Genomic DNA, 21,246 nt, shown 5'->3' on the forward strand with positions numbered 1-21,246 from the left:
ACACAGCATAACCTTCGGTTGCTTCAAAACAGGTTAGTACCCATTTAAAAGTCATCTCTTGCTAAAATCCATGTTTCTAATTCCAGTTTTACTAAATGGAATGACAGAGCAATTACTAAAAGATCAAGATAAACAGATTAAAGTATCAGTATCATACACAAAAGAGAGCACCACTAAAATCAGTGTCAGTGCGCTGGTTCTTGTGATGTTATTGATCAATGCCATAGACATTGCAAAATGGCAATAAAATCAGCTTTTCCTAGAAATCTTATTGTCTGATCACTACAGCAGAACTAAAAGACTAATTCAGAATTGCACACTGAGCGTAAAAAATTATCTCAGAGAAGATAAGCAAATATTTTTGCAGCACCCCATGCCTATTGAACTGTGTGGTCAACCTATTTTTCATCAAATGGGAGAAAAGAAAGAGTCTTACTGCTTAGGTGACTGATTAATTGCCTCTGAAATCTGAAGACTCTTTGGTGTATTTATCCCTCTACCTAAACCTTTCAATACTCAGACTTCTTCTTGATTACATTTTTAGTCAACAGACTTCCTAATCACAAAGATATTGTCAGAAATAAAATTATAAACACAACAGTATATTTTACACACAGATAACAACTAAATGCCTGAGCACAGAGATCAGAGCTTAGCACTTTTAGTACTGAAGTACTTTAAAAAAAAAATAAGCAGAAATCTTCTGTTTATTTCAAAAAGACTTTTTTTTTTTTTTTGAATAATTGCATTCCTCTTATTTTGCTGACTGAATCAAAATAATGACAAAAATAAGGTTTAACTTCCTTAGAAGAAAAAAATACAAAAATTTCAGGTTCATTTTTCATTCAACTCTAAGCAAAACATTTCATTTTTTCAAGCAAGAAGATATATTATGCACTGATCTAAACACAGGAACACAACTTCAGTCTTGAATATGGTATTGCCATCATTATTAATTTTTTGTTACCTTTACACAATGATCTTCTGTGACCAACCTGAGGTGAAGCTGGACCTGCTGCTCTCCAATGTGGAGGAGATGATTAAAGGTGTTGAGGTTGGAGGCAGCCTGAGCTGCAGTGACCATGCCCTGGTCGAGTTCATGATCTTGAGGAGTGTGGGCCTGGCAAAGAGTGGGGTCAGGACCCTGAACTTTAAGCTGTTCAGGAATTGTTGGCCAAAATCCCCTGGGAAGCTGTCCTTAAAGACAAAGCTGGCTGCTGTTCTGAGAGCACCAGAGCTCTCCATCCCTCCGGGTAGAGGAGTAGGAAACCAGTATGGCTCAGCATCGATCTGCTGGGCATACTGAGGGCAAAGAAAGGTGCATACAAGCTCTGGAAACAAGGGCATGTCACCTGGGAAGAATACAGGGATGCTCTCCAGACTTGCAGACGTGGGATCAGGAAAGCCAAGGTGCAGACAGAACTGAACTTGGCAAAGGATGTGAAAAACAATATGAAGATACTCTACAGGTACACTGCCCAGAAGAGACAGGCCAAAATGAGTGTACCTCCTCTAGTAAATGTAAAAGGAGAACTGGCTTCAACAGACAAAGAAAAGGCTGAGGTACTGAACGAGTTCTTTGCCTCGATCTTCACTAGTGGCCAGGATTCTAATATTTCTCACGTCCCTGAGCCCTGCATCCCCAAACCTCTAGGTGGGGACCGATGAAGTAAATCCTCTGCCTCTATAAGGGCAGAACAAGTCCAAGACCACCTCATGAGATTGAACAAGTCTATGAGGCCGGATGGCATGCATCCCAGAGTTCTGAAGGAGCTGGCTGAGGTGGTTGCCAAGCTGCTCTCCATCATATTTGGAAAGTTGTGGCTGTCAGGTGAGGTCCCGGATGACTGGAGGAAGGGTCACGTCACTCTCATCTACAATGCAGGGAGCAAGGAAGACCTGGGGAACTACAGGCCAGTGAGTCTCACCTCTGTACATGGGAAGATCATGGCACAGATTCTCCTGGATGACTTGCTTGATAACAGGAGGAATGAGTGTGTGATCTAAGACAGCCAGCATGGCTTCACCAAGGGAAGGTCATGCTTGACCAATCTGGTGGCCTTCTATGATGGAGTGATGGTACTGGTGAACAAAGGGAAGGCAACTGATGTCACTTACCTGGACTTGAGTAAGACCTTTGACATGGTCCCCCACCACATCCTTATCTCCAAATTGAAGGGATGTAGATTTGATGGGTGGACAACTCAGTGGATAAGAAACTGGTTGAAAGGCGGCAGACAGAGGGTGGTCATCAATGGTTCTGTGTCCACGTGGAGGCCGGTAACAAGGGTCCCCCAGGGGTCTGTACTGGGACCGGTGCTCTTTAACATCTTGATCAATGACATCAATGACGGAATCGAGTGCACCCTCAGCAAGTTCGCTGATGATATCAAGCTGAGTGGTGCAGTTGACACAGTGGAAGGAAGAGATGCCATTCAGAGGGACCTCAACAGACTTGAAAGGTGGGCCCGAGTGAACCTGATGAGGTTCAGCACGACAAAGTGCAAGGTTTTGCACATGAGTCGGAGAAATCCTAAGCATTTATACAGACTGGAAGGAGCAGTTCTTGAGAGCAGCCCTGCAGAGAAGGATCTGGGAGTCCTGATGGATGAAAAGCTTAACATGAGACAGCAGTGTGCTCTTGCAGCTTGGAAAGCAAATGGTATCCTGGGCTCCATCAGAAGAGGGATGGCCAGCAGGGACAAGGAGGTGATTTTCCCTCTCTACTCTGCTCTTGTGAGGACCCATCTGGAGTACTGTGTCCAGGTCTGGAGCCCCCAGAACAAGAAAGACAGAGAGCTGTTGGAGACAGTCCAGAGGAGAGTCACAAAAATGATCAGGGGGCTGGAGCACCTCCCCTACGAAGACAGAATGGGGGAGATGGGTTTGTTCAGCTTGTTCAGCCTGAAGAAAAGAAGGCTGTGGGGTGACCTCATTGCAGCCTTTCAGTACCTAAAGGGAGCTTACAAACGAGGGGAATTAACTCTCTGAAGGGGTAGATTACAGCAGGACAAGGGGAAATGGTTTTAAGTTGAGGGAAGGAAGATTTAGGTTGGATGTCAGGGGGAAGTTCTTTACAGAGAGAGTGGTGAGGTGCTGGAACAGGCTGCCCAGAGAGGTTGTGGATGCCCCGTCTCTGGAGGTGTTCAAGGCCAGATTGGATGGGGCCCCAGGCAACCCGGTCGAGTATTAAATGAGGAGATTGGTGACTCTGCCTGTGGCAGGGGTGTTGGAGATTTATGATCTTTGAGGTCCCTTCCAAACTGGGCCATTCTGTGATTCTGTGATCTTAATATTGAAAAAGTTATTTATTTATTGCTACTGTAAGAAAATACGAGTGGAAAGTGTGGTAATGTTTGACAAGAAGTGGTGGTGAAGTTACTTCACATATTTGCCAAATCTGGAACAATATGGTTTCTATGGGAAGGTATAAATAAATGAGCTTTAATGCCATTTTTGTTTGTTTGCTTACTTGTGCATTATTTCCAGCTGTAGATACTCCTGAGTCTCTGATAGCTCCCCAAACATGGAGATTTTATCCCTAGTTTTGTTAGAGAAAGCATTTTTCCTCTGCATTAGGAGTAATAATTACCTGATCTGTAAGTATCTTACAAAAGGTCAACGCATCTGTTATTTCTAAAACTAAAACTAGTTGTCTGCTGCTAGCAAATCAGTTATATGTTCATCTGCATTCATGGATGATCTTTCAGGGAGTATCACTAAACCATAAAGTAACCTAATCAAGCACTCATACTTATGTATGATTGTCCAAGGCACACTACATACAGTCTTTCCCTCCTATTCGTTGTTTCATATAACTTGTCTTGTAGGTTTCAGTTACAAAAATGAGATTTCACCTATGCTCTTTGACTGCTTTCTGTGGTCACAAATCATTCTGTTTTGCTAAAGGGTCCTTCTGGAGCCAGCTCATCCTCTGTGTGTAGCCCAAAAACTAAACTTACTTTGAAAGACTTGCTACACCTCTTTGCTCAGAAAAGCTGTTCTTGCAACTGCTTCTTGGATAGTGGCTGATGGCTGGTAGTAGTTTCTTCCTGAGATATTGTACATTCAGGTGACTTTCCTCTTCTTAATTTGATGCACTTTGATCAGACCTCAAGGAAACTTTTACTTTTTTTTTTTCTGTTGCTGCAAATGCGATGCACTCTTGAAGCTTGTTAATGATATGCCACTTGCTACTTAATCTGACGTATATTTTACAAATACTTTTGTATCTTTTCCTTCTGCAAGACAATATTTATTGTGATAATACAGCTGAGTACAGTACATGCCAATGTTAGAGGTAAGTACAGGCTATTTTCAGAAGTTGTAAATTTTTTTTGCCTCTTGATTATGAAAAGGATTATTTTGAACTATATACTATATAAATAAATTAAAAGAAAGTATTCCCATTCTTACTAAGACAATTAGGGAGAAATGAATCACTACTGGTGATAATGAATATGGAATGTGCATGATTAGGCTCTTACTCTCAGAAAATTAAAGTGTTTCTCTTTATGCTACTATATAGATATAAAATTCTCTCAGCTAAGAGTTCTGTTTTTGTTTGAAATGCTAAGCTATGTTTTATGAAAACTGAATAGAGGTTCTACTTGCATATCCTGCATTATCACACACTTTGAAAAATTTGGGGCCTGACATTAATGTTCATTTTCATTGACTTTGCTAGTCTCTGAGCCAGTGGTGTAATAATTTGACTGTTTTTTGTGTATCAAGCTGAGTGATAGTCAGTAATATTGTTCTTTGATGAGTGTTGTTTTTCTATGCCTTTAGCACGACCTGATATCTTATAGCTTAGGACAGATTATCATTTTAGTTGTATCAGTAAGAATTTAGTGCATCTCCTGGGAAGTCAACTGAATTATTACAAATTTATGCTGATGTAAATTAGTCCAGAATTTGTCTGTTTGAATGAGAAATACAAGTTTAAAGAAAATAATTGATTTCTCTCTGTTGCACAGCCTGTGCAATGGATTTCTACTCACTGACAATCTAGTCTTGTCACTGTTAGCAGAGACCTATCAGTGAAAATGCAACTTTGTTTTTTTTACTAAAAGAAAAAAGAAAAAAAAAACAAACAACAAACAAACAAACAAACAAAAGGCTTATTTCCTGGCAGTAACATGCTAGTTACCTAGTAACTAATCCAGAGTCCTGTAGCTCTGTTATGCTTAAATCTAGTTAATCATTAATGTATAGCTGGGTCACACAAAGAAGAACAAATCTGATGGATATAATTCCTTGTTCCTTCTATTTTGTGATTTGGTTTGTAACTGGTAGAATGTCTTTTTTCTTTGATTTTTTCATATACTTCAATATCACCTTCGTACCAGCAAGTCTGAGATAGAGAAAAGCTCGTGTAGTAACAACACTGTTTGTTACATTTTAGTGACTAGCTTCTAAATTTATATACAATGGGTTTAACATGCAGAAGCTGTATTTTTTTTCCCCCCATGCATTTTAATTGTCAGTTGTTAAATTTTTGGTTGGATATTTAAATCAGTAGATATGATTCTTCATTGTGATAAGCGGAAGCAGATATACAACAAACTAATCACTGTGTGAATTACAATTTGTAAGCAGCTATAACCACGTACTTGTTTGCTATATCAGAATCTGTCCACTATTAAAAGCTAACATTTGTTCTCCTTAACTATATGCAAAGGGTCCACTGAGAGAAAAACACCATTTTTGTGAAATTCTGAGAGGCTTCTACTTGAAGTGAAATGGTAATATCTGGTTTCCTATGGCTGGAGTTTTCATATAACATAAGGATTTTATTTTATTTTATTTTAGTTTAGTTTAGTTTAGTTTAGTTTAGTTGTTAATAGAGAACAAAAAGTGAGCTGTGAGTGATCCAATTCATCTGAGTGATCCAATTCATCTCAGTACTGTAAAATAAGATCGCTATGTACTATGTTATTCTTGACATAGGACACCACTGGACATCCCAAGACTTTTAAGGCAACTCATTCTCTTATTTAACCGTCTTTACATAAATGAAGAAATTTTCAATTTAAACTCATGGTTTTGAGAGGTTTAGGTGTACCGAGATCTAAAGGTAGCATTAACATTGGCAGTTTTGGGTACTTCTTTGCTGTGTGAAGTCCTAAACAGGCATCCTCCAAAACACTGGTAGAATGTAGTATGAATTTTAGGCTATAGACATTCTGCATCTCTTGGAAAAATTACTCAATATTTGGGAAAAAAAAAGAAAAAAGAAAAAAAAAATTAATTCTTAATGAATTTAAGTAGAATCTTAATACTTAGACTTAATAATTAATACTTGCATCTTAGAATTTAGTATATAATTTTTGAATCCCCTACGGGAAAAAAAAAAAAAAAAAGAAAAAGGTTTTATGTAATTTTAATGAGTTTAACCAAATAATTCTCCCAGGAGATTTGAGGTTTAAAATCAATTCAGAGACTTAAAAGATCATTGTGAACACCTGAATATCTAAATGATAGAGATTAATATTGTACTTAAAGATGTATTCTCAATATTTTCCTGTTAAAATAAATATTTGTATGGCGACCATTCTGCTGGATTCTGACAAATACTGGAATGAAACTGCCAAACCTCAGATAGCTCCTCTCATTTAAACAGATGCAGTAATTGCTAGAAAATTTCCTGAGAGAGTCAATTCTCCTGAGACTTCCTACACATTTGCCAATTAATGTGGATAGTTGGAAAACCAGCCAAATTTTTTGGATGCTTATCTGAAGCAAATCACTGAGCCTGTGGTGGTTCATCCATTGCTAATGAGAGAATTAAATATAAGCTTGTGCCTGTATTCTGTTGAGGATGTTATGGTTAAAATCTGTACCCCTCTGAATGCAGAGTCCAATCTATCATTAATTTCATTGGGACTGGAATTTCATCCCTTATACAAAAACAATGTATAAACCAGGTGTTTAGAGATGACACTGCAATCTGTTGTTTGCACTAGAATTCAGAAATTCTGTAAGAAGATAAAATATATAAAATGAAAACAGCAGTAGAGAATATGGGTGGATTTCTGTATTATCTTACATTTTGTAGAAATCCTATGTAATGTAGATTTGATTGCCGTAGAGAAATGCCTCTCTACTTAAAGAGTAGTATAAATAAAGAGTCAGTATAAATAAAACGTAATAGGTATACATGAAACCTACCAAGTTATTAAATTCTGAAGAAAGATTTTTTTCATTATTCTTCCACATTGGTAATTTTCTATAATCATTTGTCACAAAGATACAATCTCCATTATTCATGACTTCAGCATTTTGATCCTCTTGTCCTTATTCAGCTTTCACTCATTAATTGATGTAACCAGCTGCTATTCAGGTTTGCCTATATCCCTCAAAACTTCATCTTTGACATTTCAGTCATTTCATTAATTTGGCCTCTGAGGTTTATTTTGTCCTATTTTTGATCATATTCCATTTCTATTCACTTTATTGCAGATTAATGTAGCCTATTCTCATTATATAGTGATAACATTTCTTCATCTTCAAATCTCTTCCTCTCAGCCAGTTTGATTCCATTGGTTCAAAAACTTTCAACTACTGCATGCCTTTGCAATGTCCTTCTGCATGTGATCATGAGCAGTGGGTTGACTGTATTTTCCAGTCAAAATTAAAAACCCATTCGTTCAGCTTGACTTATGCTTACTGACAGCTCTGTGTATTTCTCACTGTGATGTGAATACATGGAGGACATAGCATAAAGATGCATTGAATTACATCGTGTTGTGAGTTAAATGTGACTGGAGTAATTATTAGTGTCTGAGTTTTTATCCTTTTTTATAATTTTTATTAAGGCTGTTTTTATACCAGTGACAGAGATATATAATACAACCGTCTAATAGTGTCTATCTTACCTAAAATGTGAATAGCTAAACAAGAGTAAAGACTGTGATAGTAGAACATAAACAAATATTAAACACTTCTTAACAGTGTAAGTGTAAAAGAACATATATGTAAGGTTAACTATCCTAATTTACTTAAGTGCAGATTAGAATATAAAAAGAAGTTGGGGATGCTTGTAAAAAAGAGAAAATCAAGCATGTTCAACATATTATATCATGTGCTATATTGTAGATTACATTCATTTTCCTCTGTAGTGTAGTACTTTAAAGAAAACCATGAAGCACCAACTTTGTTGGCCAAATACAGGACTTTTTTTCTAATGTATTTACAGAAGTCGAGCTTTCGTACAAACTTATCTAAGCCAGTTCTAAACAAACAATTAATTTGTATATCTCCTTCCTATTATTATAATTACTCAAAATATCATTACTATTTTTAGTCTTACTAACAATTATTTCCAGCAAAATTTTTTTTGTCATAGCACTATTCCTGGGTTACTGTTTCCATCTCTGAAAGAACTACAACATTATGTTGTATGTGTTATTAATCATAGCATTTCTCCAGCTGCTTTGTAAATCATAAAATTGTAGAATATCATGTGTTGGAAGAGACCTATAAGGATCATCAAGTTCAGCTCCTCATAAAGTTCAGATTACAACTTCATCTGTAGACTCATAATTCCAGCCTAGGAACATAAAACTGCGTTAAGGGGGATAGAAATATAATGCATAAGCAAACATAGATGACAAAGCTTAATTAAGTGCTGTCCACAAATAGGCTGTCACCTTGTATGAGGTTGACATTTCATTATTTATTAATGTAGTTATTCCAACATGTCTTCTACATAACCTATTTAAAAATGGATATTTCCTGTAGTTTTTTCCTACATACTTGCTCCAATTCTACAAAGTGCTTAAGTGCATTCTTTTAGGCTTTTCCAAAACTGTTGTGAAATTTAAGCCAACTTTTAACTAACCTAGCTGGACAGAACATGAGTGGAGGTAGGCTAATTTGTGCGAGCTCATACTATGTCAGTAATACTTATGGACCCAGTAGCTAAAGTGCCATCTGACTGACTAAAATTACTGCAGGCTGGCTTAAAATTATATGTTAAGAAATTTTGACAAGAAAGGGGAAAACAAAGTTTTAAATGATTGAAATTAGCATTTTACTTTAAAACAACTCCAGAAGAACTACTTGTTGTAAGAAAGGATCAAGAGCTGCTCTTGCCATATAATTTAAATTTCTGAGATACAAAAATGTATCGGTATTTTATGCCTACTTTTTAAAAATGTAATTGTTTAAAAATAATGGCAGAAAACATGAAATGCCCTTCACATTGAAACAGAGCAGTGATAGAAGAGTCACAGCTCAAAATACTGACACAATCAAAATTCTCAATAACATATCTAACCAGAAGTAACTCTGGCAGAGATGTTTTTGGAACACTGTATTCTGTAAGTGCTATATTTAGAAAGAACTTTTCTCATTCACCCCAAATCAACTTGGAAATATTTTCTAAGGAAAATAATTCTATTTTAAAATTCCATTTTAAAAATATAGGCACCAATTTAATACTGCCAGCATTGCAAAGCTTAATTGCAAGCTAGTTAATATTTTTTTTTGCTTATGTCTCAAGTTGTTTTGAAAAGGTGTGAAACATTCAAAGCCCTCTTAGAAATGTGCATCTTCTCAAAAACACTATTTCCCTATCATTCGCATAGGTTAATCTTTACTTGCCAAATTAAACATTGGTCATACAGAACTCCAAGACACTGACAGCAAATTGTCCGAACAGTCAGAAGTAGGTTGGTCATGCTCCCATCATTCTAAAAATAACATCAAAGATGTTTAAATTGCAAAATATCAGTAACAGTTTTCCATTAGAACATTTTTTTTTAATGGGAAGAAACATTCACTAAAACAAACCAAGATCATGTTTGATTTTTCAGTTGGAAAGAGATGTACAAAAAGGAAAAAGTTATCTGAAATCATGTACAATGCAGAATTATGTTTTAAAAACATCTGAACTATCCTAGAAGGAAAAAAAATCTTTAAAATTACTGAAATGTGTGGTTGAATATTAAGAGGGACTCAAAAGATTTAACCCCTTGGTTACTTTTATAGTCTCTTACGTGCCTAAAACGTTTGCAAAATTTCCTTTTAGTTTACCAGTGAAATTGAAATTTGATCTTATTTCTTAATCATTTAGATGTGTTTGAAAACATTACCTCTACTCGAAGAATGGAGTAGTTTCATTAGTGTTCTTGGGCAGCAACATAAGAGCAGGGAGAAGAGCCTAAGTCTCTTTGATCATTTCCAAGTTAAAAGATGGATTTTCTGTTTCTTGTAAGGAGGACAGAAAAATTTATGCTGATCCTTGACAATATGTTTCTTGGGAGTGTATTGCTTTTTAATTTATTCATCCACAATAAGAGCAGAAAATTACATAAACTGATACTTTCATTTTTGTTACCCAATTCTGAATGGAAGGGTAGTTCCTGACAAGTATAAAGCATCAACAGTGTATTCAGCTTATAGTTATATAGCATTTTATGCTTCATATAAGACACAGAAAAGAATTCTGAATATCCTTTCAAGTATTGGATCACTAGACTGAAAAGCAATTAGCTGTTATTTTAACATAAAAGGTAAATGCTAAGATTCAGATTCTCAGTGAACACAGGAAAAAAAAAAAAAGACAAACCAAACAACAGCTTTGTGGGCAAAAAAAAGAACAACTTTCTTACGTTCCTAACCAAGTCAAGTAGAAAAAAAAAAGAAAAAGAAAAAACGAAAAGGCACATCTGTGTTAATCTAAATAAAATATAGATTGATAAACGTACAACCATAGAAGACCAGCTACAATGTTTATTGTAGGTTTAAGGATGCAGAGGAGGAAAGTAAAGAACAATAGCATAGATTATGTGGTGCTTTTCATCCTTAGATATACAAAGCTGAATTTAAGCAAAGCAAATTCCTGTAAAAACTGTTTTTTCTTCCTTTTGTGACAGGAATATTTCCTTTCCTGATTTCAGGCAAGAGAATTTTGTGGTATCTGAAACTTTGAATCCTATTCCAGAAATTCTATTCGCCAAGGTCCTAATGGGTTAACAGGACTGAAACATGATCACCAAAAGAAAGAAAAAAAAAACCAACAAAACAAAACACAAAAACAATTGCTTGATGTTTAAAACACATCTAAGTTGATTCCTCTTTCCTTTTCACAGAAACTAAAACAAGTTCTGCCCACGCACAATAAAACTCTTTTTTTAGTGACTCAATCCCTTTGAATGTCAGTACTGACTTTCTTTCCCACTGATCTGCAATGCAATCTAAATTTTAAATGATAAATAACCACGCTGCTAATAGATCAGCACACATGATGGTATACTATCCAGCTAGCTAAGGGCTGTGATAGCAGCCAGCCACTTCCTGAGCAGCGCTGCACACTGTTGAACTGCATGAAGGCTCACCATTACCCTGACAGCCTTAATTCGGGTTGTGTCATTAGAGATGGACAAAATATTGTCTCTGCAGTTAAAAAGCTAAAGTAACAATAAGTAACAATATGATGTATCTGAACGTCTTGGCTAATTGAAGGAAAACAAAAACAAAAACAACAAAAAAAGAGCTGATGCAACCCAAAGAAAGCTGTGAAGTTTCTCAGAATTGTTCTTGTACTGAGAAGCTTAACTGATCAGAAATTCTGGGCAGCTGGGAGAACACTGATGTTGGAAAGCAACTTATCCAGATCTGACCTGAGAACAGGCAAGGGCATAATTCTCTTGTTCCATGAGAACATTGAGTAAGTGCAGAAGGAAAGGTGAAAGTAAATGGTTGAGATCTGTGTGACAATCCTATATTGTTCTATATTTGATTTGATTTAATATCTTGTCTATTTCTTAAGACTTCCTATCCTAATTTCCAGAACTTTTGTTCATAATCAAGACTGGTAGCTGGTACAAGTCAGGTGTTGCTTGGAGTACATGCCTTCCAAGGATAAACGGAGAGGAGTTGGAGAAATGTTTCTTTTTTTTTTTGTGATTTAATTAAATTCTAACCTATGGTCAAACATACTCACGCACAGGCAAACTGTATATAGAATATGTAGGATGAATTTCCCTTCCCTTCTTTCACAAGTGTTGGAAGGCTCACTGCCAAGGACTACAATAGTACCCTCCTCTGGACTGCAGTCATGCCTTAGAACTCACAGATGAGGAACTGAAACTTCATTAAACAGCTACAGCAAGTCCATTCTTTATGTGTAGCAATCTGGCAGCAGATTTTGATGTGTGCATTTGTAACTGACTTGCATGGTAAAGTTTTGGCAGCAAGGGGTAGGTGAGGAGGGGCTGCAGGTGTGGTCTCTGTGAACAGAGACTAGCAGTTGCTCCATGTTATGTAAGAACTAGCTCCAGCAAACTCCAAGAGCAACTTGCAACTGCCCAGAACTGAGTCAAGTGAGCAACAACTATTGACACTGGTTGCACATATTTAAGAGTGGGCAAAAAAAAAGCTGTGCAATAGCTATGAGAGGAAGGACCGAGAAAATGCTGAAAAAAGCAATTCTGCACACTTCAAGGTCAGTGCAGAAGAAAGGGAAAAGGAGCTCCAGGCATGGAGCAGAAGCTCCCTGCCACCCAGGAGAGGCCCATGAAGGAGCTGATTGCCCCCATGCAGCCCGCAGGCACTATGTGGAGCAGATCTCCATGTTCATCTACAAAAGAGCCTGCAATGGATGAGGCCTGAAGGAAGCAAAGCCCATGGATACCCCCTCAGGAGTACCTCAGGCTGGAGCTCCAGCCCATGGGGAGCAACCTGCTGTGGGGTGGGAGGGCTGGATAGCTGCCACCCGTGGAGAGCCATGTGGAGAAGTTCACTTTTGAAAGGCAGGCCCTGTGGTATATAGAGTGATGCTGAGGCAGTGCTTGGAGAGCTGCAGCCCGTGGGAAGCCCATGTGGAATAAGTTTCAGAAGAATGGCATTCCATAGGAGGGATCCCACACTGAAGAAAGGATAGAGAGTGACCATGCAGGAACAGTAAAGGTTATGGACTGGCTTCAGCCCCCATTCCCCACCCACATGCAGCTGCATGGAGTGAGAAGGAGGTAGAGGAATCAGAAGTAATGCTGAGTCTGAGAAGATGCAGGGAGGTGGGAAGGTGTTTTTAGCTTGCTTTTATTTCTTTCTATCCTAGTCTTTCACTAATTGACTATAAATTAAATTCCTCTTCCTTAGATTGAGTTTGTTTTGCCCATGATGGTAATTGATGACTGATCTTCCTGTCCTTATCTCAACCCATTAAATTTTTCACTGGGTTATCTTCCCCTGACTTGCTGAGGAAGGGCAGTGAGAGAGCAGTTTGATGGGCACCTGGCAGTCAGCCAAGGTCAATTCACCACAACATCAAAAGTTTCAAAGGGAATCAGTGAGTGATCTACTTGAGGCGATTAATTTTAAATACCTGGTAACTCTGATTTTTGGCAGGTGGCAAGCACTCTCCTTTTAAAACCCCAGGTTTTCTAATGTTTTCCTCTCCTTTTCTTTAAGCTAGAAAACCAGAGAGATACCATAAATCATTGTCTTAAGTTTGTGGAGAGGTGAAATCTTCACAGTGGGGTATGACTGGAAGAATTTTATTGCTACATTATCATATTGAATGCCACGTCCAGAATAGAAGTACAGACAGGGTAAATATCTTACCCAAAGTAAGAGAACAGTTGATTAAATAGATCACTGGTGCCTTCTCTATGGAGTAATCATCATACTGTTTTTTTTATAGCTAAAGCAAAGCAGTGGAACTATTACCTACTGAAAGCATAAGAGCCGGTAGCTCTTAATTGTTTATGAATGTTACAATTGAAAAAAAAATCCCTGTTGTACCTCTGATTCATTTTCATGATCCATTGGCCAGCTGGTATGAGAAGCATCATTAGTGAAGCATGAGATTTCATGCAGTTTGGTCACCCAGCAGGAGCTGTGCTTCACCTTATGCTGATTCTCTCTTTACTAGCTCCTACAGCCAGGAAAGTCAATGTGTTAAGGACACATTAAAAGTAAGATATGTATATGCTATTCAGTCTTTGGATATCACTGACAACTATCATATTGCTTCTTAGAGTGACAGATTTCAGCAGAGCATTGCCCTGTGAAATAGAGTACAGCCACACACTGTGAAAGGAAAAATGTAAAATCAAAGGAGTTTTGTAACAGCTATTATTCAGTGAAGTTTTAGATATTTTTAACAAAAGCAAGCCAGGTGCTTTTCTCTGTCATAAGAACTGAGTATTGGAAACAAATTTGATTTTATAAAGTCAATAACAGCACTGAAAATGCATTGAAATATATTTTTTTAAGTATTTAAATATGTACATGAACATAAATGCTTGGGCATTTATGGGCAATGGATTTTTTTTATTATTATTTTATTGAAACTCAAGAACAACAGACAAAATTATTTGGGTGAGAGCAGGCACATGGGGACCATGTAGCAAATGTAGATGCACTTTGTAGAAGAGCTGACTAGAGGGTTTCTGTACTTCAGTCGAGGTAGGACAGAAGCAGTTGTATCTCTGAAAGCTTACATGTCAGACTGAGTATTGAGAGAGGCATTCCATTGCACTGCAAGTGGATGATGCTCAAAATTTGGTAGGATGGATACTTAGTTTTTCTAAGAAAACTAGGTATAGAATATAGAAAAGATATGATTTAGATATGGTAAGAGGGACCAAATATAATTTATTGCAGAGATTTCAGTATAAGAGCTTTTGCTTGGTTGAAAACAATCCAAACAGTAAGCACGCACACACACACACACAAATTGTAAAATGGTATCAATAAGTTATATGGAAAGATGTACATAGCCTAATATAATGTAGATGTAATATTTATGTTATTGTGTGGATATCTTCTATTTGCTGATCTTAACATGTTCATCAAAACAAATAAACAAAAAACCACCACCACCAATGACAAAACATTACTCTACAGAAACCTTAACTTCTGGAGATAATTTATATGGAGTAAGATGGTGTAGAGAAAAAAAAAAAAAAGCAATTCCTTTTTTATGAGAAGCTAAAGTTGTTCACATTACCTTTACTGTTTTGAGTTCTACTATGAGGCATAGAAGAAACTTTTGGCAAAAGAAATGATTAATTTGCAAAGCAAAAAAAAAACCAACCAAATATATTAACATCCCAAATTCTGCTTAGGCAACACTAATAGAGAAAATTAATACCCAAACAAACAAAAGCCTAAGCTTAATTCACTGAGAAACTGTAAATAAAGAAATCTAAATTATTTCCAGGAAGTATATTTGGGCTCCTTTTAAAGAATATCTAGCATATTTGAAGCATATGGTCTAAATATTACATTTTAAGACAGTTATGTTATAGAGAAATTATGAGGTCATGTTACCCACCCAGGATCACAAATGTGTGCTGCTGAGCCACTGAAAATGATGATGGTAATTTAAATCAAAATCTCAGGTAAAGATTTCTGAACAGATTAACACTCATGATAGTATTCTAGTCCCTGATACTGATTTTCATTTCTTCCTGCCTAAAAAAGCAATGGTGCCAGAGAACTTACAAGTTCACTGCCTGCTGACTGCAACCCACTCACAGACTGGATAAAGTTTGACTCTTTATTTGTAGGTGTCACTCAACCCTCCAGGGAATCAACTTGTAGAACCAACTAGTGGGAAAAAAAAAAAGTAATAATGAATTATTTTTTTTTCTCTTCTGAAATATCGGGGGAAATAAGGTATAGTTTGGAAACTATGAATGAAATTGAATTCTGTCTAAGCAGCTCAGTTTTCCTAAAAATTATTCTGACAATTTAAATGACCACAAGTAACAAGTGGCTCAGTTTTCTCTTCACTTAATAATGTTATATATAATTATAGTTAACACTATGTTGTAGTTTTCACATCAATTGGAGAATAATAATTGTTTGGTTTTGTTTCAAATTCTTTTCTGTAGCCAAAAAGAAAGGCTCATCACATCTGTTAGAGTTAACAAAAATCTTCCAGAAATAATATTTGAAGAAAATTGATTTTCTGGTTTCAGCTGGCATAGAGTTAATTTTCTTTCTAATAGTATCTGATACAGTGCTTTGCTTTGATTTTAGGATGAAAATAATGTTGATAGCACAACAACAGAAAAGAGGAGGCTCAGGGGAGACTTCATTGCACTCTATAACTACCTGAAAGGAAGTTATAGTTTGGTGGGTTTTGATGTCTTCTTCTGCATAACTAGTGATAGGACTAGAAGGAATGGTCTCAAGTTGCACCAGGGGGTGTTCAGGTTTGGTACTAGGAAAAAATTCTTCTCTCAGTGAGTGGTCAGGTGTTGGAGTGGGCTGCCCAGGAAGGTAGCTGAGTCACCGGCCCTAGAAGTGCTCAAAAAATGTTTGTATTTTGTACTAAGGTGCATGGTTTACTGGGGAAATATTAGTGGTAGGTGGATGATCAGTCTTTTCCAACCTTAACAATTTTATGGTTCTATGATCAGTGTTTTAGCTGTTTCAGAGCAGTGCTTGCACAAAGCAAAGGACATTTCAATTTCTCATACTGCCCTATCAGCACAAGGAGTTAGGAGGAGACAGAACCAGAACAAATGGCCTGAACTGACCAAAGGGATATTCCATACCATATGACATTGTGCTCAACAGTAAAACTGGGAGAGTTGGCACGGGGTTGAGGGATGGGCAGCCACTGCTTGGAGACTGGCTGGGCATTAGTCTATGGGTGGTGAAAAATTGAACTGTGCATCACTAATTCTACATATGCTTTTATCATTATTACTATTACCATGATTATTCCTTTCCCTTTCCGACATCTTAAACCATGTTTTTCTCAACCCATGAGTTCTACTACTTTTCTGATTCTCATCCTATTGAGGGAGAATGAGTGAACTGCTATGTGGTGCCAAGATGCCTGTTGGCTTAAAACAAAACAATTGAAAACACTTTAAAATAAGATGATATTGATAGCATATGATAAATGAATTTCTTTGGAACTACAAAATTTATTTGAACAAAACAAATGCCAAAACAATATACAAGTAAGATCTTGTTTACTAGGAAATGAAATAATTATGGTTTGCCTCTTGCTTAAATTGAAATATTAAACAAGCGATAAGACAAAAAAAATCTTATATGGACTTAAGGATACACCTAGTAATTCATTGTCTAATAACAGCTTTTAAAACAAATGTTAATGACTCCAGAGACTTTCTTTGAGGGAGCAATAAATGAAACTGTCTCGTGCAGTGCTGAAGTTAAGCAATACCATTAGAAGTGTGTATAATTATAGAAAGAAACTAGATATCAGGAAAAAAAAAAAACAAACGTATATATAATTCTGAAAAATCGACCTCAGTACTATTTTCAGTAACTCTGCCATAAAAGTAAGCATATCAAATTTACTGCCTTACTGAAAATTATCTAAATTCTGAACTCAATTAACACAAACATCCCTTAAACATAAGATTCAAAACAGTACTACCCAGATAAAAAGGGCAACTGCAGCAACTCTGCAAGGTGATGTAATGAGCTACGTAAGTGAACTATGAATTTACAGACATAATAAAAAAAAGAATTCTGAGTTATGAAATACCCCAGGCAACTCCCTAGGGTCTTGAAGTAATTGAGAGAATATTCTGGTCTGTCCTTTTAATTTCAAATGTTTCTGTTCTGTAGAAAGACAAGATTTCCACAAATGACATTTAAAAAAAATGAAGTGCTCTTACTGAAAAATTATCAGCTGGTTCAGTTAATATCTGCATGTCTTGCATGAAGACATCTCTGTATCAGGTAAGAAGAAATGAATGCTTCCCAGTTCATTACTTGTTAAAGCACAAGTGAAACAATAATGGGGAAAATGGTAAAAAAAAATTCCCATTATTTCTACAGTAAATGCAGAAAACAAAGAAAAAAACATTGTTTCTGTTTGTTCTTTGAGAGAATTAAATGCTGAGAACAGGGATGTGGGAGAGAAGGGATGCACATTGCTATGTGAGAGCAACAGGTAACCAATCCTGATAAAACATCTACACTGATCTTACTGTGGAAAAAGAAGTGGAAAGAAATTAGCAGCAGATAAAAATAACCAATATGCTTTCTGCATCAAATTATCCTGGAACTTCCCTGACAGACCCTGGAGGAATGTAAATTTAGGAGATTGCCTTTCCACACAAGTGTTCAGAAGCCTCCTTGTTTTGCAGTGACAGGAAGTATTCCACAGTCTTGGATGCTGCTTAGAAATCAGACAGGAGGAAATAAATAACAGTTTTATTGTGTATTTTCATAAAGTATTCATAGAAAATGAGCTACAGAACACAGAAATATGTTAAAGAGGCACCCACATTTTAAACCCTCTAAACCTGGCATGTGGAAGTGAATGATGTGTGTTTCATCAGAGAAGCTGCTATGGCTGTCATTAACAAAGGCCTCTGCTTACATCCAAGCACAAGTTTTTATGTTTTACCTAGATGATGCATAGACACTACATGTGCAACTAAAGCTGGTCAAAATCTCAAGCTCTTAGTTCACTACAAATAGCATTTTTATTCGTAGTTTATTATTTTGTGGTAAATGGAAGGATCTTAGGGCTCTCTTCATTGATGGTATGCACACTTTTCAATGCTAAGGAAAACATCTTCTTTTGCTAATATGACAGAAATCTTTCAGAGGCCTCTTTAAAGGTTAGAAGAAAAAGTGATCAAATACAAAACCTTTCAAATAGCAGATTACAGGTTTAATATTCCTGCATTGCTTGAACCAAACGTTTATCTAGCAGATAATTTACAATCATCTCTATTCACTGAAGACTCAGGCATTATAAATTCAATAACAGTATTAATAAAACCCAACTTATTGAACAAATATTGACTGTAGAATTTTTATATCACTTTTCTATTATATTTTTCTTCAATGCTTAGACTAGGCATAGTATCTGGATTGGATCCTATGAGTACTAGCAGAAAGGGTTGATTTCTCTCCCCAGTGTCCTGGCTGTGCCCCTGTGAATACAGTTCCCAGGACACTGTTGGCTGTCCCTGCAGTCAGGATACACTGCTGGCTCATGCCCCAGCCTGTGCCTGGGTCTTTTCCACTGATCTACTCCCATCTACGCAGGCTTCAGTCTGTGTCCTTACACTAGTGCTCCCTGCCCGGGGGCAGCACTCAGCTTTGTCCATGCAGAAATACATGAGATTCCTGATGGACTTTTTTTTTTTTCCCCTGCACCCTATCTAGATCCCTCTGCACTGCTCTTGAGAGTTTTCAGTGTTTTCTTGCCTGATTTGGTGCCCCCTCCAAATTTTGTAGAATGCCTTCCTGAATCTTCATCAGAACGTTGATAGAGACACTAAACAATTTTCCAGACAGATTCTTGCCACAGGATGACATGTACTGTTAAGAGCTACTCTCTGAGCCTAACCATCCAGCTAGCCATTTAGTCATCTAATTCTCTGCTCATCCAGATCATAAAGTTGCAACTGAGATACAAGAATATTTGGGAAAGATGATGCCTTTCAGCTTTCATTCTGCCATTTACCTTGACTTCAACAGAGCATTAAAGGCTATTTCAAGCCTAAGGAATTTTGAAATTATCTAATGGGAATTTCTATCTTATTTAAACAATACCCCTTAATTTCTTTCAAAGCAATGCTTCAAAGTAAACTTGTACAATAGTCCATCATCCTTGGTACTGAGGAGCAAAGATCTCGTCAGAGAGATTGCAAGATTCTTTTTTAATATGTAACAGAATGTTGTAGCAGTTACTATTCTAGAATTTATCTGTTTCAAGCACTCAGATTAGTGATTTTTAAATGACTAAACCTTATTCATCCACTTTTTCTTTTTTCCCCATTTAGTATGATGCAATTTTTAAGACTGTATTGTGGGCATTTTCCCCTAATGTTAGCTTTCCTATGTCATTCAGATAGCTAGCGGTTTTCTTATTCAAAGCAATCTTTTATTCAAAGCACCCAATCTGAGATGCTTATACTCTAGGCAAATAGAACAATAGCATGACATACAATCTCTATTGCATGAGTAAAAATAAAGAGAGGTGACTCTGACCTATTTTTTTGTTGTTTTTGTCTTTAACTTCATTCATCATACATATTACATACTTAAAACACGATAGTGAATACAAGGAAAAGGGCAATTTTCATGGAGTATCAGACTAACTTTCTAGGCCATAGGCATCCAACCTTTTAGTTTTCCTGGGCCACACTGAGTGAAGAGTTTCACAGAATTTCACAGAATCGTAGGAGTTGGAAGGGACCTCCAGAGATCATCGAGTCCAACCCCCCTGCCAAAGCAGATTCCCTACACCAGGTTGCATAAGTAGGTATCCAGGCAGGTCTTGAATATCTCCAGAGAAGAAGACTCCTCAACCTCCCTGGGCAACCTTGTTCCAGTGCTCTGTCACCCTCACCGTAAAGAAGTTCTTGCGCACATTTGTGCAGAACTTCCTATGCTGCAGTTTCTGGCCATTTCCCCTTGTCCTGTCTCCACACACTGCTGAAGAGTCTGGCCTCGCCACTCTGCCCCCCACACCTTAGATATTTATAGACCTGGATCAGGTCCCCTCTCAATCTTCTTTTCTCAAGGCTAAACAGACCCAGTTCACTTAGCCTTTCTTCATAGGGGAGATGCTCCAGGCCCTTCACCATCTTTGTGGCCCTCCACTGGACTCTTTCCAAGAGATCCCTGTCTTTTTTGTACTGGGGAGCCCAGAACTGGACACAGTACTCCAGATGAGGCTTTACCAGGGCAGAGTGGAGGGAGAGCTCCCTCGACCTTCTGGCCACACTTTTTTTAATGCACCCCAGAATGCCATTGGCCTTTTTGGCCACAAGGACACACTGGTGGCTCATGGCCTACCTGACGTCCACCAGGATGCCCAGGTCCCTCTCTGCAGAGCTCCTCTCCAGCAGGTCATCCCCCAACCTGTACCGATGAATGCAATTATTCCTCCCTAAGTGCAAGACTCTACACTTGCTTTTGTTAAACCTCATCTGGTTTCTTACTGCCCAGCTCTCCAGCCTGTCCAGGTCTCGCTGAATAGCAGCACAGTCTTCAGGTGTGTCAGCCAATCCTCCCAACTTCGTATCATCAGCAAACTTGCTGAGGGTGGCCACTATCCCCTCATCAAAGTCATTGATGAAGATGTTGAAGATGTTGAAGAAGTACCTTGGGCCATATATAAAATGTCTAATATACTTAATGCATTTAAATAACAAAACTTTATATATATATATATGTATACACACACACTATAATATTTTAAAAAGGCAACTGTCTCGCTCCAATTTATAGGAGGGAGAGGAGGTTCTTTTAATATCTGTATACCTGGCGTGA

Source organism: Meleagris gallopavo, chromosome 3 (assembly GCF_905368555.1).
Source record: "Meleagris gallopavo chromosome 3, MGAL_WU_HG_1.1, whole genome shotgun sequence".
Taxonomy (NCBI): Eukaryota; Metazoa; Chordata; class Aves; order Galliformes; family Phasianidae; genus Meleagris; species Meleagris gallopavo.